The sequence below is a fragment of the Candoia aspera genome, chromosome 1 (assembly GCF_035149785.1).
Source record: "Candoia aspera isolate rCanAsp1 chromosome 1, rCanAsp1.hap2, whole genome shotgun sequence".
Taxonomy (NCBI): domain Eukaryota; kingdom Metazoa; phylum Chordata; class Lepidosauria; order Squamata; family Boidae; genus Candoia; species Candoia aspera.
The window spans coordinates 270,428,253-270,441,386 of record NC_086153.1 but is presented as its reverse complement, the minus strand read 5'-3'; positions in this window follow the sequence as shown (position 1 = coordinate 270,441,386).

The window sequence follows — 13,134 nt, the reverse complement described above, 5'->3', positions numbered from 1 at the left end:
ATCTGTTCCTCCCACCACCACCCTCTCTGCTCAATGCTAATTATGCACAGACAGGCTTTGAGCCTGTTATTTTTTTTCTCCTGATTGTTTTTAGGTTACTCAGAAACAGAGGTACATCCTTGGAACAAAGGAAGCCAAGGAGAGCTGTTCAGCCATCAAGTTAGTCATCCTGGAGAACACATCTGCCTTTCACTGAACTGCAATTCTTCAAAAATTAGAATGTGCAAGTATAAGCTACTTGGTTTCTTTAAAGGCTGACAATGCTCTTCACTCCCACCATGGCCCCCCAGGGGATTCTTCCATGTGCCAGCTCATTGTTTGTAGTGCTGCCTGTCAGCTCCTGAGTTATCATCATGTCAGAACAATTAAGATCAGCCTGGGCAGGGGACTGCAGAAGTACTGCAGGCAGAGTAACCTGCTGTTAGGTTACTCTGCCTGCAATACTTCTGCAATACTGTGACAATTCAGAATTTTTTTCAAGGAAGAGACATTTTAGATAACTCTCATCCTTCCCTAATAATGGATTGCTTTATTGAGCATCTCCTAGCCATACTTATTTTATAAGTATATTTTGATTGATTGATTGATTGCCATCAGATTGGTGTTGACTCTTACTGGCCATACAGACGGACCTTCTCCAGGATTATTTGTCTGCAGCCTGGCCCTTCAGATCTTCCAGTGGTACACCCAGCACCACTGTAATCAAATCCATCCACTTGTTGCTGGTCACCCTGTTCTTCTCTTTCCTTCCACCTTTCGCCAGCATTCATGAGAAATTCCATATAGATTCCAGGCAATGTTCCCCTTACATCTGCTGCTACATAAGTTTTAAAATGACCATTTTATATTTCTGCTTACAGAGTCAACAGATTTCTATAAATGTATTGTCCTATAAGTCAATACAAAATCTCTATTTCATTGACTTTGTTAAAACAGCCCTGGTGGCGCCCAATACTATTCCTAGTTCCTGAGAAATATTAATATTATTTTATAGATAAAACAGCTTACATGGCATTCTTTTTGTTTCCCAGATACCATGGCAGAGATTTTCAATGAACCGGATTTAATTAGTGCAGCCAAATAGATTCTGCATTTAGAAAGTGATCTCACGCCATAAAACCCATTGTGAAGTATGGTAGAAGTAGGAAGAGTTTGAAAGATTATGCGTATAGTACAATTACAATGCTGCAGTTGTGGGAGGGATGAAAAATCCTGTGGCCGCCTCAGGGTCATTTTTAGAAAAAGCCCAGAAATAGATGATATGCACAGAAAATGTCAGGATTCCTGCTGATAAATGTGCATCCACACACCTGGGCAAAATGCACTTTGGCTAAAATATTTGGCTAAAAATGGCTAAGCAACCATTCTCTCATCAAAGAGATGAATGTCAACCACATGTATTTCCTGCCCACAAATGCCTTCCCCTGCTCCTTAACAAGGTTGAAGGTAAAGATGTAGGAAATCTTGTTGTACCATCATGAAGTTACAGTGTAGGTAACCATATCTCAGAGTTAGGGTCTGTCCAAAACTATTCCTTGGATACTTTGTACACTAAAGTCTTGGTCTGGAATCATGACAGTAGATTGAAAAATATGGGGAAATAGAAATTGTATGAGAACAACTGGATGAAGAGTTATCATGTGCCAGACAAGTAAGCCAGACATTGTAAAATTCGGGAAGAGGAGAAAGGAGCTTCCTAGAGTAGACTGTTTCTTCAACTTATTATTTTCTGTTTCTCTGTCAAGGAGCCTTTGTGTAATTCTACAAAGGTGTCTCAAAATGCATAATAAAACCTATTCTAATTTGGTCACTAGTGCAACAATGATACACAAGAGCCCTTATAAAAGATTTGCTAAAAAAATTAAATAAAGGCTTGCGTGCATCATGCTGCTTTCCTCCCCACACACTAATGAAGGAATGCTGCTGTGATCTATTATTCACACAAGTTCTACTTTCAGAATTATGATGCCTTAATACTTCTGAAGTGCCTAACATTTTCGAAGCACAATACCTAATATGGTGCCTGCCTGCAAGCTCACAGTCAACAAAAATGAGAAAAAAGAGGGGGAAAAAAAAAAGAAGAGAAGAGAAGTTCAAACACTGAGAAGGCAGTTCCTTCACCACCCCATGTGCTTCCTGGGACTGTGAGGAGCAGTCTTCTGGCCAGCAGAGGTCAGTTTGCCTCAGCCCTGCAATCCCATATGTAGCCATAGTGTTCAGAGAGGTGGATTGGTCATTGCTGAAGCATAGTCCCATTTTCCAAAATCCTGGATAGGGGGGAACCTGCTGAAATGCAGAAACTGTAAAGTGCTTCTTCCTTTAATGCCAGTTAGAAGTAGGGCACAAAAAGCTTGGGAATGGAAGCTTCCATAAGGATTCCTGGACCTTCGTTCTTTCCATCATTTGTCAACCCATGCTTTAATCATAGTTTTATGTTTTCTTTATAAGCTTTAGCACAGAAGGATAATATAGAAATTAAATACATCTAGACAACCAATAGACACAATATTTATCCAAAGTAATAAGATTCCTCCCCCCCCAATAATTACCTTTTACTTGAAAAATGAAGAGGTCTTACATTTGCTGAGAATGACTGGAAGGAAGGAAAGAGAGGGGGAGAAGCTGCTGCCTTTGCTTCATAGGTATGAAGACAAGCAAACCAGGCCTGCCTTCCTCTTGTAGCTCTCCATGTGTGGAGGATGAGTCTTTGCAATGGGGCGCCTTTGTAGACTCCGGAAAATGAGGATGCTGCATCTGTGCAGAACCTCCATGGATGCAGCAGCATTCCACTGCAGACACTGATCTTCTGCACTGGAGGAAATGAAGACAGCACATAGACTGAACAGAACTAAGGGCCTTGGGAATAACAGCTGCTGAACTCAGTGAGATATCTACAGAGTAAGCACCCATAGTAAGCATGCATAGATTTCCTTGTACTTATAGCTCTGCACAGAGGCCTCTTTGTGCTATATGCACAGAGATCAATTAATCTTACTAACAAAATGATGTATTTTACAGACAATTTTAATTAGTAGACATTGATTTAATTAATGGTATTTTTTTAAAATCTTGGCTCTGCTTGTTTGTTTTGGAGTGTGGCTTCTAGCAATTGAGTGCATGTTATGAGCATGTGTCTGTGTCTCTGTGAAAGTGTGTGTGTATATACACACTCATAGACACACTGGGGCAATAATATCTGGGCTATAAAAAGTCATCTGACTGCTAGCAAAGAAAGTTTTCCATATCTCTTTGCTGCCACCTAGTTGTCTGGATTTTTGCAGCCTGGATATGATGGCCTTTTATATGCAGATTTACAATTAGGTCATATCCACACATCTTCATGGAAAATTTATTTCAAGAGGAATGGGCAGCCATAGTTAACAAGTTAAGGTAATTGGGTAATGTATAGATATGCATATGCATGCATGAATATTTTGTCTGATCTTCTAATCTTCATATTTTTTTGCGGGGGGACTTAAATTTGGTGTCATTCTTCAATCAGGTAAATGCAGGATATATATCAATCCTGTAGCAGTGGTGCAGCCCAGAGCTTCCACTTGACAGCATTTACCAATGTTCTTTCTTATTTAAAATCTGGACATTCTAATTGTTATTGCTGCTGTATATAACCAGTATTCTGATGTATACTGAGTCACATTCCATAATGGACCCAAAATATTTGCAGTGAGAATGGCCTGCTTTAGTAGAAACTGGTGATCGTGTTAAGACTTCTTTTTCTTCATTTGGTTCTCCCAATCAGTTTCTATTATGAGTTTATTATTTTAGCCTCCACTTAGTAAGTGAAGATACTTTGGTTCCAGCTAACTAGCTGTTACCTCTGTTAGTCACCTTCCTTCGCCTCCCTCCCCTAGCTCCCCTGTTATACAAACTCAGTTTATTCTTTATCTGTTCAAATAGATTATTATACAACATCAAAGGGTTGTTACACAGTTTCCCATCCTGGACAACTTAGAGTATTCAGCCCATTCTCCATCTTTCTTGTGCTTAGCTAGGAAGTTGGCAGTTGGGTCTTCATTCTGCAAAATAGTCCAATACTTCCATAGAAAAGACCAAATTGAGGGACTTCCAATACTTACAGACTTTTGCTCATTGCTGCTGTAAAAATGTAGTTTTATTTTTAAAAATGTTGAGATTTAGAAAGTCTCTATCATGGTGAGATCCATACTGAGGGAATAGGACATTTTAAGGACACAAAACTGAGAGCATTTTGGATATTGCCTCAATATGGATTTTGGAATTTTTCAAATGGCAGTGACTATTTCTGCAAAGAAAAGTCCTGAGTGATATTAGTCTCTCTAGCCCAGTGTGTTCTAAATCTCAGTATAAATTAGGGAGGATCATTAAAGGAGCAACATGGATGCCAAGAAGGAAGGAAGGAAGGAAGGAAGGAAGGAAGGAAGGAAGGAAGGAAGGAAGGAAGGAACTATCTATCTCACTTAGTTTTTAAAACATTTCAACGTTTTAACTTGATATCCTGATACTTCAGTGGTAAAGTGAGTTGACTGAGAAATTCTACTGACTTTCTGTGCTTCATACTAAATTGATGAAGTTCAATGAAGAGCATAATCTCGCATCAGGACTCTAGTTTAATTCTCCCCCCACCCCAGTCAAATCTTTTTAGCAGTTCTCATCTGATTGAGCTCTTACTGTTAGTTAAGGGCACCAGTTGTGGTACATCTTAGAGAAGATTCACCTTCCCTTCCACCCTGAAGTGTCTTTAGAATCTGCCTGATTTTAATGCCTTTGTGAGAAAACAGGCTGGCGAAGAGTGAAGTGGAGAGGATAGAAAAAGGAAGTGGTAGCTGTCAGGAACAGCTGCCGTTTTTGCAGTTGTCATGCCAAAGCATGCTTCTATTGGGAGAAGCTGCTTGTCAAAATTAATGATGAGGATGCAGGCTTTTGCATACAGACAGTGGCTCAGAGAGAGATCAGTTCCTGTGAGTTACACTTGCTTGGTAGAACAGATTTTCACTGTCAGGGGAACTCCAGAGGAGATGAGGGTGGGTGAAAGCAGGAAGAGGAAGATTGGCATCAGTTGTATGATGGAAAGAGTAGGCATCCATAGCAGACAGACTGTAAAGCAAACAGGTGGAAAAATCTCATTACTCCTTGGCCTAAACCTTCTGCTTTTAGGGAATTTTCCTGTATTAATCACCATGGAAAGAGTATTTTAAGCAGAATGAAGGTTGGGGAGATGTTAGGAACAGAAAGGATTTTCCCCTTTCAGCTGCGTATGGGAGATTCCACATTTGGCAAGATGATTTCCAAATGCTGGATTTCTCTGTAAAACTGGAAAAAGTCAGATCCATATGATTGGTCCACATCTGTCATCCTTTGCAGTGAGATGCAATTATATTTGGGGCCTGGCAGCTGAAAAGCCCTATTTAAAGTGCAGTGTTAAGAGGAGCAACCTACCATGACTACAACAGAGCTCCCTTCACTCATCTTTCCTTCCTTCCTTCCTTCCTTCCTTCCTTCCTTCCTTCCTTCCTTCCTTCCTTCCTTTTTTTTTTTTAAGAAAGGAGGTTTGGAGAAGGATCTGCTGCCTTTGAGGGCAGAAGCATTAGATCCTCTTTCTCAGCTATTTACCAGAACTTTAAAAGATCTCCATTTTTTTCTCTGTGAATGCTTAAATGTCCTCCGCTGTGCCTGCTGATTGTGCATGAAAAAGGTTATTTGCTACACCAGAAACCTCAGCTACATGGAAGGAATTGAAGAGCTCAGGAAATAGACACTTTGGGAAAGAAACATAAAAACATTTTTCTCCCCTGACAAGGGCTTTTCAGGCAGAAGTCATTTGTAGAAAAGACGAGCGCTCTTGATTCAAAATGTTACGAGAGAGAAAGAGATGGAGGAAAGGTAATGGAAGGGAAGAAAATCAGTCATCAACAAGAAGTGGAGAAGCTACGCATAACACTTCCCAATTTCCAGAGTCACTGATGCTGTGAAGATGTATGTTGGGTGAGAACCGACTTGTCACTTGATTTGGGGCAGTGACTCACACTGGCAAAGCTAAGGTTGGTTAACTATTTCTGCCTGTGTCTGTTTAAGCTAGATTGGATTCTGAGGATATCTCCCACCTTCACATTTCTTAAAGTAGTCTGTACCCTGTGACATCTTCCTAGACTATTTGATCAAGCCATTCTTGATAACATTTTGTAAAACTCCAAATTTCACAAATATCCCAATGGAATATATTTTTATGCCTAAAGGTAAAGGTAACGGCTCCTTTGAATTGAGTTCATGACCACACAGACTACATGTTATATAATGAAGTGGTTTCCCATTGCCTTGTTCTGAGATGTTTTTGTTTTAGTTAATCTATGCCCCCAGGATCTCCTGGTGTCCTCTATCTTAGTATAAACTAGATCTGACCCTGCTTAATTTTTTTTTCTAGATCAGCTTAGTGCATCTATGTGCTGCCACTTACTTTAGTGCCTACCATTGCCCAAGACCCATTTATTTAGAGAGCCAGTTTGGTCTAGTGGTTAAGGCAATGGGCTTGAAACCAGGAGACTGTGAGTTCTAGTTCCACCTTAGGCATGAAAGCTGGCTGGGTGACCTCAGGCCAGTCGCTCTCTCTCAGCCCAACCCACCTCACAGGGTTGCTGTTGTGGGGAAAATAAGAGGAAGAAGGAATAATAGGTGTGTTCCCCGCTTTGAATTATTTATAAAACTCATTATTTATAAACTCATAAAAAATGAGTTATTTATAGAACTCATTATAATACGAGTTGGGTGGTAAAGAAATATGACCAATAAATAAATAAAAATAATAAAGGTGGGATAGAAAATAAAATAAGTACAATTTGGGGTTAACTTGTCCCTGTTACATCAGCCCATCCCACTTGGTCATGCAGAGAGGGCATGCTACGGACCCCGTCTGCCAGAGAATTCCATCTGGCGGGGTCCAGGAGGTGGGCCTTCTCTGCAGCAGCTCCCGCCCTTTGGAACACCCTTCCCCCGGAAGTGAGGTTGGCCTCCTCGCTTCTGGACTTCAGGAAACAGCTGAAGACCTGGTTTTGCCACCATGCTTGGAGTGGGGAGAGGAAGAGCCATTCTTGGGGCTCGTTGGTTCCCTAGTCCTGCCTGGGACTGGTCTTACCAGCTTATGGCTGAATTAGATCTGCCATTACTTGGATCTGACTGTATTTTATATATTTATTGATTACTGGTATTATTTATGATTTTTATTGAATTTTAAATTGTTTTTATTGTGAACCACCCAGGGTCCCCCCTTGTAGGGGAGATGGGCGGTGATAAAAATATGATTGATAAATAAATAAATAAATAAAATAAAAATAAATCTCTTCATGATTTTTTCCCCCTGAAAGCTGTTGTTAACTGTGCTTTATTGTGAGTGTCAGCTGCCTTGTCTCTTAAATCTCCTTTAGCCTTAACTGCTAGATCCAAAGGAGATTCAGATAACAACTGAACTCCAGAGAAATAGAAATGCCACAACCATGGGGATTTTGGAGGGGGGGGGGAGGAACATAATGGAGCACAAATAATAACACATTTCAGATATGAAGATAGTATTTTTTTTCTGCTACATGAGTAAGTCATAGCAAGACTCGGGTTTGTGTACTTGCTTCTATCCTCTTGTTCTTCATTCTTCATGTGGAAATGGAAAGTTTAAACCAATTGCTGTTCCTGGAGTCTGGATATAACCAGTGTGAATTGCAGTAACTTGATCATTGAAAGAGCCTATTTCCAGTTTCTTCCTTTGACAAACGGAGATGCCTTAGAAGCCCAAGACTTGCTATGGCTTATGCATACTGTTTCTATAGGATAAGAAACCGTCATTTCTGTTTAATCCATGTATTCATTAGGAAATTTAATAACCCCTTGCACAAAATTAAAGATCAAGGTTTCTTACAATACTACATCCAATATCAACTCACATCATTTCATTAAATGTAATTCTTCATTTATAATTCTCATTTTATCTCTTTTTACCATTCTTCCCCCTCCAAGTAACCGCTAAGTGTATATATAATACTCCTTTCCTTGCATTTGATGAAGCAATCCATGTAGGCTTATGTGATAATAAATTTGTTGTTAAGGTGCTGTGAGACTGTTGTTTTTGTTGCAAGAAACTAACATGACTAACTTTCTGGAAACTGGCCCAGAAATCTTTTCCCCTCTTCCATTCACATTTCAGCTCTTCTCATAGATTTCTAAGAAAGCTGGCTATTTAAATAGGTTACATTTAGTTTTTCAAACTTAGAATCCCCAAGGCAGCTTACAAATAACATTAAGGAAAATTTAAATAAAATAATCCAGAACAATACCCCTCCCAAACACATACAAGTCATAATTTTGCAGCATTAAGAGCAAGCATAAAAAGCACAGTGAAAACATGATCACCATCTGTGTTCAGCCACAGCCCAATACAGTATTTGTTAACTCTGACACCCTTTGTGAATGACCAAGTGCTGACAAGGAGTTTGATTCTTGTGCTATGTAGACCAGCATAATTTAAGCTGCCACATCAGTTAAATCTGGATCTGCTCCAAGTGTGGAAAATAATTACCTGCCCTGTATGATAATTATACCCCACATTTTCTGCTGTTGGTGTTTTATTGATACTATGCCCAAACATTTCCAACTTGGTCACTCATGGGAGGGTTCTTATCTCCTGCGTTTAACTGCTCCTGACATTTTGGTGCTGGCATTTCAGAGAGATTGGAAATGGTGTCAAAGAGACCCCAAAGGGACTGCTGATGGAGAGATGGAAGTTCATGTTCTGAGAGGGCAAATCTGCAGCATAAAGGGCTCATCCATACAGTCACACTGATGTGCTTTCCTCCCATCCTGGAGACTGAGGAAATTATGTCGACATTAAGAACTGGTGCCTCGGCAGCCTGCCCTTTACCACATCTTAATAAAAAGGCTGGTGGGGTTGCTGCTCTCACGAAATGTAATGCAGGTTACTTTCAGGGCAGTGATTGGTCTATTTGGGGAAACAATAGCAGCAGCAAGGATTGAATCCCTCACACCACCACCAGTTTGAATAGACTGCAAACAGGACACGTTTTTCCCACCTGCTGTAACTGACCAGAACAAGTCAGCGGAGAAAGGAAGCAGTGGGGCTGTGATGGGCTAGTGTCAGCCTTATCAGGTAGTCCACACAGGAAGCATGTTCAGATGAACTAATTCCACTTTATTGTAAGGTTGCATTAACAGAATCTTGCAACTCTGAAAGTACATCTCTCCCCCGTTGCCTTTACAGACCAAGAAACTAGGGAGGGTTTAGTTTCTAGTTTCTGGTCTGAAGGGGGCAATGGTCTCACTGAACTGGTGTCATGACAGAAACCACTTGCAAACCCTTCTGGATCATGGCCTGATTCACTTCTTGTCACCTTGGTTTCTTGCCACCCCCCACCCCCAATCCTTCAAGGCAGTGTAAGCTTTTTCCCACTCCCCTCAGGGGGAAAAAATGGCTGGTGAGTTTGAAGCTTTCTGCTTAACAGTGGGACTATTGGACATATTGAAGACCTACATTTAATCGTCCTCAAGGACAATATTCGCCTGACCAGACAGATAAAAAAAAACAAGCCAAGAGATTGACCTGGATAAGGACTTTTTACTGGACTTATAAAAGAAGTTGGTTAAAGCTTTGAAGAAATATTCAAGATGGGGAAAAAGAAAAATTGAAGAGAAATCAAATCCTACAACAGCAGCTGAATAAACTAAAGCTTGAGATTGTTAGAAGCCAAAGGAAGGAGTATGTGAGGTTTGAGTCTGATCCTGATTCTGAAAACAAAACTTATCTTGAGCCAGAAGGGGAAAATGAAACTTATCAGGAAGGAATTGGAGAAATACATACCAGGACTGACTCTGCAGAGTGGGAGAAATTGGAGGTGCTGATTGGACAAATTTAGAGGGAGGTTTGAATTCTCCAATCAGTGCTTGAGAGAGAAGAGCAGAGAAGCGTGCAAAGCAAAAGGCAGCCTGATTGGCTGCAGAGGAGAAACGGCGCAGAAAGGATCACTTAAAAAGGCACATGTGCCAAGAGCAAGCTGACGGAGACAACCGATCCTTCGAGCTCACAGCATCTGTGGAAGAGTCCTTACCAGAGTCGAGAGCCTCGACTGTAGCTGATGCGGAATCAGAGCCAGTTCCTCCTGCCGTCACGGACCTGTTTCCTTCACAGCCGCTCCAGTCAAGCTTAGTCTTGCCGTTCCAGCTGAGCAGAGTCTTGTTTCCAGTTCCAAGCCTCATCTTGCTGTTCCAGCCAATTTCAGCCTTGCCTCCAGATTTGAGCCTTGTCTTGTCACTCCAGCCAAGTCCAGTCTTGCCTCCAGTTCCAAGCCTTGTCGCTCCAGCCAAGTCCAGCCTTGTCTTGCAGATCCAGCCAAGTCTAGCCTTGTGTCTAGTTCCAAGCCTTGCCTTGCCATTCCAGTCGAGTCCATTCCAGCCGAGTCCTGCCTTGTCTCCAGATCCGAGCCTTGCCTTGATGCTCCAGTCAAGCCTTGCCTAGCCTCCATTGTCAAGCCTAGTCTAGCCTCCATGCCCAGTCCGAGACTCATGCCTCAAGCCTCCTCCTTGCCATGTGCTCTAGCTATACCAGGTCTTGCTGCCTCATTGAGGCCAAGTACTACCCCGATCTGCTTCTACTTCTGAATCTGCAGCCTTGCCTTGTTATCCTCCACTGCCTGGGTGGACTTGATTGAACTGCACTGCCTAATCTATTCTAAGGACTTTCATTGTTGTAAATAGTTATTTGTAAATAAAGAATTTAATAGTAATTCTGCCTGGCCATCTCATAGTCTGAACAGGACAGAGTACAAAGTTGGTTTGTTTGATGAAAGTTAAAATTAGACATGTTTGTGGGATCCCTTTATGGACTTTTTGCTGACACTAGGTAGGGCTGAAATGTTAATTATTTATGGATTTGTGTATGGATAAGGAATGGGTTATGGGAAGAAGAGATACTTGCATGTAGCATTATAGGGGGTGATGAATTATAAAGTTTGTACTTGTGATGAAGATCTGAAGCAATTTCTTAAAATATTTCTTTTTTCTTTCTCTTATTTTCTTTTTCTTTCTTTTTTTCTGTACACTTTTTATTCTCTTTTTTCTTTACTTTCCCCTCTTTCTGAGTTTAGTTTGTATTTTCTTTTACTATCATCAGTAGAACTTTCAATAAAAAATATTTAAAAAATAGAGAGGAACAATGACTTTTCTTGATCTCGACATTATATTTCTGTGAATGAAACCCAATATTTCATTTACTTTTTTTTTTTGCTGTTGTATCAGAGTATTGTCTCATATTCAGCTTGTCAGCCACCATGGCACACAGATTTTTTTTTTTTGCTTATACTGCTGCCCAGTATAGTTTTCCCCATCCTATATGGTAAAGATGTTAACATCCAAGATCAGGAAGCCATAGTACAGACAGCACATGGCGAAGCAGACTGGCTCCAGATTGTCAAGGAATGAGACAAGACTGCACACTCTCTCCTTATTTATTCAACTTACATACTAAATATGTACTGAGGGCAGCTGTATTGAAGAAGATGAACATGGTTTTAAAATTGGAGGAAGAAGCATATATGACCTCTGCTCTGCTGATGACACTACTCTGATAGCTAAAAATGCAAATGATCTGCAAGTACTAGTAATGAAAGTCAGGGAGTATAATGAAAAAAATGGGACTAAGAATAAATATAAAGAAGACCAACTAATGACAATAGGTGGATAGTTTCTCCATTTAGGATCCATTATCAACAGTAAAAGAACCAGCAGTCAAGAAATATGCCACAAACTAGCATTTGGTAAGGTAGCAATGAAGACTTTGGAAAAGATACTCAGATGCCACGAAGCCTACAAAGAAGAATCCTGCAATGGTTTTCCCTGTGATGCTTTATGGATGCAAAAGTTGGACTTTGAAGAAGCAGGATAGAATGAGCATTAAAGCTTTAAGTATTAAGTACTAAGACTCCTGAGAATACCATGGATAGTCAGGAAAGCAAATAAATAGAATAAATCTACCCAGACTCAAGGCACAAATGACAAGGCTCAGACCAGATTTTGGACACATTATTTGAAAAACCAGCTCCTGAGAAGTCTATAATGCTGGGAAAAGTGGAAGAAAAGAGAAGAAAAGGATGACCAGCAGCAAGGTGGATGGACTTGATTACAACAATAAATGTACCACTTAAAAGGCCAGACTGATGACAGATCATTTGGAGAAAGTCAATTTATGTGGTTCTTAAGAATTGACACCAACTTGTTGGTACTTAATCCATCAATCAAGCAAACCTCTCATCCAAGTTATTTACAAATATATTGACCTGTACTGGGTCTAGAACTGAGTTCTGCAGTATGCTACTCACCTGCCAACTTGACATGGAAAGACTGACATATGTAATGCTTTTTCAGCATAATTGTTTACTCAGCAATGTATCCATCTAATTATAACATAGTTCAGGCAACAGAGTAGAATCATCTACTCTACTAGGCTCTCATGGGAGAGTGATAGTTCTTAGTAGGCTATCTGGCTCAAATGGCACTATTTTCCAACTAATAAAAATAATTGGTGAAGGTAATTCAAGAGGAGCAGTTAAAAGTTTCCTGTTGCCATACCTTACCTCCCCTAGTCACCAAGGGAAGTGACTGATCCCCTCTGCCACACGTTAAGCCTGGATCCTTTCCCATCCGCAAGCACTGGAACCAGCAAATCCAGAATCAGTTTAGGATTTTTAAGATACTAATTTCTATGTTAGATGAGACAACATGATGCATTTGTGGTTATGCCATGGATGCAAAAATATCTACAGTGTTGGATGCAAGGCCTTTGTAGAAGGAAAAAAGTTTCCCTTAGTAGTTCTATCTTGCCACTTCCAGTTATCATTCTACTGCCTTTACATCAGGATGCCTTATATTGCAAATTAAAACTAATTAGAATCCATTTTGGATTGGGTGTCTAGATAGGTTCTTAGGAAGTTGTACAGCTCAATACTATGCGTGTTTCTGTATAATTTACTCTCAGGTAAGAGTACCATATTAGCATGACAATGTTTGCAAATTAATATGCTAAATGAAATAACTTTATACTAGATTCAATTTTAGAATCTGCGAAGAGCTATGTTTTTTCATTTCTGA